The 4,628-nt window shown below is 39.4% G+C and overlaps 1 non-coding gene across 1 annotated transcript; it reads right to left on the bottom strand.

Moving 5' to 3' along the window:
• Positions 1-3,953: 3,953 nt before the first annotated feature.
• Positions 3,954-4,087, bottom strand: LOC139014757 (small nucleolar RNA SNORA36 family). Its single transcript, XR_011472311.1, has one exon. It is a non-coding gene; the product is annotated as a small nucleolar RNA SNORA36 family (small nucleolar RNA).
• Positions 4,088-4,628: the final 541 nt, after the last annotated feature.

The raw sequence follows: 4,628 nt of genomic DNA, 5'->3' as shown, positions 1-4,628 counted from the left end.
ACTTTAATGTAAAAATATTTATAGATTTTTTAAAAACACAAATCAGCTTTATCATTTCTTTCTAATGTATGAATTCCAAGTGTGCTGAAATTACTTGCTGAAATCCCAAGTCATGCTTTTGTTAACCCCTTACAGTCAGGAAGCTCTATCCATTCATTTATAATTCCTGCCTTAGTTATTTCAAAGACTGGACTTTGCTAATTAGATCTTGGGAGCTCTGGTTTCTGCTTCCTCTCTATCCGGCTTCCGATAGTCTTGCTTTTTATTTGTACTGACCTTTGACATTTCAATTTTCTATTTGCTCTTTAAACCTGAGCTAATAAGAGGATTTCGAATTCCTCATGAAAAAGAAGTGCTTGCAGAGAGCATGTAATTAGAATATCTGATGACAGGGCCCCAGATTTTAGTGCCTCGAGGTTATGAGATCATTCCTCCAGGCCACATTTTCCTGCAGGATGCTTTGTGTTTCAGCAATTAACCTCCTGTTCGGGACATGGCCGGCTATTCATCTCCTAACATCGCGAGTTGATATTATTTCAAAGTCTGCCCTTTTCTTGCATTTTACCAGATGTGGTAAACCCTCAGGTCAAAGTGAAAGGCCCAGAGAGAAAGTGTCATGTGCTGCAGAAATGGTCCCAGTGCCTGTGATTAGAAATGTGTCATTGAAGGACTGTAAATTGCCTTTGCCCTACATAAAACCACCACACTTACATTTCATGATGTTACAGCCTTTTCCTTAGTAAATTACAGTCCTCATTGCATGCACACTCATGTGTGTGCACAAATATACATGCCTATGCACGCTTCCTATGGAGTCACAGAACTCTGTGGAATGAGAATTAATATCTGAGTTGGCAATGGGCTAGAACAGAAAGGATGAAGTCTTTATCGCCACAAAATTGTAACAGGGTGTTTCCATCCCTCCTTCATTCTATGTATACTTAACAAGGGCCTACTCTGTAATAGGCACTGTCATTTGTGTTGTGGTTACAAATATGGTAAAGCACGAGCTATCCCTGCCTTCAAGGAACAGAGAACAGATGAGAAACATACTGAAGTGTTGGTACTGTCAGAAGTGTGTTACCTAAGTGGTTGTGCATAAAGGCTTAGTGGTAACAGAGAAGGAACATCTAGATTGGCTTAAAGACTCAGGGAAGAGTTCCAAGAAGAGAAAACACTGGCCTGAGATTTGATGAATCTCTGGGCAGAGAAGTGTGTCGGAGTGAAGGTGTGTGTGCTGGGGCGACAATGGTAGGGAGAGGGAATTCCAAATATGTGGAAAGACAGAGCCCAGAGGAGCACGTTCTTAGCCCAACTATATTCCATGTGGCCCGACTCACAGGCAATAAGAACAGTGAAGGAAGATGACAATGGCCATCTGGGTAGTTCATGACTCAAACATCCATGGCTCCTCCTCTAAGGCTATGATAAACTTGCAAAAGCCTTGGTACAGATGCCAAAAAGGCACGTCAAATGTGATCCTATGGGCTGGATGAAGGTACCAGATTGGAGGAACGGACTAAGAGCGAGTAACGGAAGGTAGACTTAGCAGACTAGACTAAAGTTAAGGAACAGATCTCCAGCCTGAGTGGCTCTTGAGAGGAGGATGTCCAACCTTGTGTCAACCTGCATTCTCACATCCATGTGTGTTTCTATTATAATGCACATCACTTGTCATGCATGTGCTAGTTTTACAAGTCCATCTTCCATTTTAAAAAATGATAATCTTCTGTGTCAGTTATTTATTGATCATAACAAATCATCCCCCAACATAGTACCTAAAAACAAAAAACATTTGCTCCCATGTGTAAATGTGTGCCCTGCTTTAGGCTGGGCTCAGCTAAGCAGATCTGTGAGCGTATACTAGGATATATGTGAGTGTGTGCATATGTGCACATAAGATCTACCTTCTCAGCAAATTTCAAGTATACAATAGTCTTGTTAACTATATTTACATCATATACAATAAATCTCCAGAACTTACTAATCTTGCACAAATGAAACTCTACACCCTTTGACCACTGTGTCCTCTACCTTTCAGCCATGGCAACCACCATTTTACTCTCTGGCTCTGAGTTTTATTTCCTTAGATTCCACATATAAATGAGGTCATGTACTATAGATCTTTCTGGATCTGGCTTATGTCCGAATAATATTCCATTGTATATATGCTTCGGTCATGTAGCTGTTTGACGGGGATTTGAGGACTCAGGTAGCTTCACTTATATTGCTGGTAATTGAGGCCTGTTGTGATACCAGCCATATGTCTTCAAAAAACACCCACCACCTTCTTCACATGGCAGTCTCTGATTCCACTCTTGTGAGAATGGAAGCTAAAGGCCCCTGAGGCCTTGACTCAGAACTCCAGCATCATGTTCGCTATCTTCTGTTGGTCAAAGCACCTTACAGGGCAGAGTTGAAGGGGTTGGGAAACAGAACCCACCTTCTCTTGAGAGAAGCTGTATAAATTCTTTTCAATCTACCACAGGTCCTCAGGACAAAAATCATATGGTTTTGGTTGGGTACTTCCAATTCCTGATACACTATTTTTCTAAAAGCTATATTGAATGAAGGCATGTTTCTATGGCTCAGTGGGGTATATCTCCTTAACAAACAACTGAGGTTAAGAGTTTAAAAGAAAAAAAGAAACAACAACTTCTGCAATAAAATAAAATAAGATTTACTAAGATTGGCAACAAAAAGTGAATCTCTATGGAGGAATGAAGCCATACCTCAAAACCATGACTTTTCTCTTGATTTTTACCATCCCCCTGAGAGCTTAGCTTTTATTGTTTGCAATACTATATACTTGCTGCCTTTAAAACTATGACCCAGGGGCCCTTCCTTGACACTCCACATTATCTTAGATGAAACAACTCTGAAACCTTAAACAAGACTTTACTATGGCAATAAAGGTCAAGAGTGACATAAATCTAAAGATGGCATGCTCCCACAGGTTTTAGACCCCGTTCCACTATCTTATTGATTCTTCAACCTTGACTCCATAAGAGCCATCCTTGCTATCTCAACAGCTATCCTCCTCACCATCCAAACTCAGGAAAGAGAGCCTTAAAACTCTTCTCCAATCTGTTTCAGAAGTTTGCTCCCCTGCCAGAGGAGCTGGCTTTCTTTCAGGTCCTGACTCAAGGATTGTCATTATTCCATGCCCTCAGCCTGTCGGCATTACTAGAATCATACCGGGAGAGAACTAATCACATCAGCCACGAGCCACGCAGCACCAGGAGTACACTGGGTACAGTGAGGGTGCTCTTTCACGCAGGACTTCATATTAGGAAATGTGAAAGGTAAAATGACCCATCACCTTTTTCATTTTTCATTCACACAAAGAGAATTTTTCTGATGTGTCAGAGCAAGAAAGACAAGGTCCCTTAAGTTAATTAACATATATTCACTGAAGCTAGTGATTTCTTGACATCTGGATGTTCTATACTAGTACTTAATTTTGCAATCATAATTTTCACAGCATTAAGGTTACTCCAGGTTTCACTGGATCAAGGTTAGGGAAGATGCAAAGCGTTAGACAAATGATCAATTAGTCTCTAGATATCCCTAAGGCCATTTCATTAACAAAGAATAGCAATAGTAAATAAACGTGACTATACCATATAGTTCTTCAGATGCATTAATCTGAAATATATCCCACAATTTTCCCCTGAGTTTGTCACTACTAACCATAGTGTCACATTTGTCTGCAGTTGTGAAATTTTTCATTGCATCCTCAAAGGTAGAGAGGATTTGCATAATATAAAAGCAAATGATGAATGCAGGACATATAGCTGCATACAGAAATGGATTTTCCTTTAATCTCCTACAGGAACCAAGGATCTTCAAGTAGAAGCACTGGAATTTAAGGGAATTCTATATTTCAAAATGAATGCCCCAAGGGAAAAAATAGAGGTAGATTTAATTTTTTTTTGCTTTTATTTTTTCATTTTTGTAGAGTAGGAGGTAAATGAATAGAGCAATGCTTTCTATCCAATCATCTTCCCTACCTTGTGTATCAGTGTCCAAAAGTTTTATTAACAGAATAGGGAAGCTGCCCTGAACTGAACTCAACACATTGAAAGAATTTTTTAGTAAGCAAATAAGACATGTAATAAATGAAAACTTTCATATAGAAAGCAACGAAGCATAACTGTGGTAATAGTGGTCAAATAGGTATTTACCTGGAATATTTCAAATGGTTGGTTCTCTGTTAGTAGAAATAACTGAATTAATGTTTTAACCAACTTTTCAAATTTTGCAGATTGAAGATGTGGGTCCCTCCATGTTAGACCTGCTTAGTTGGAGCTCAGTCATATGGTTAGTCACAGCCAACTGCATATCTCTTTCACATAACAATACAGTTAGGTGCTGGCAGATCCTTCGTCAGATGAGGATAAAGGCGATTACTTCAAGCTCTAATGTTCACGCTAGATATTAGGTTCAATAAATCTTTGCAAGAGGCCACCTCATAGTAAATGTTTCTTAGATAAATCGAATATAAAAATCTAAGACATTTCTTTACATTGGATACAAGGTATTGCAGCAGGAAGAGTTAATGCCAGGAGCCTAAAACCCATAGATGCACAGATGCCGGCAATAAAAACTTCAGAGAATGGTAAGCT

This window comes from Myotis yumanensis, unplaced genomic scaffold, assembly GCF_028538775.1.
Source record: "Myotis yumanensis isolate MYYU_CA2020_CCGP unplaced genomic scaffold, mMyoYum1.0.hap1 SCAF_7, whole genome shotgun sequence".
Lineage (NCBI taxonomy): Eukaryota > Metazoa > Chordata > Mammalia > Chiroptera > Vespertilionidae > Myotis > Myotis yumanensis.
The sequence above is the reverse complement of the archived record's forward strand: the minus strand, read 5'-3'. Positions and strand labels throughout refer to the sequence as shown.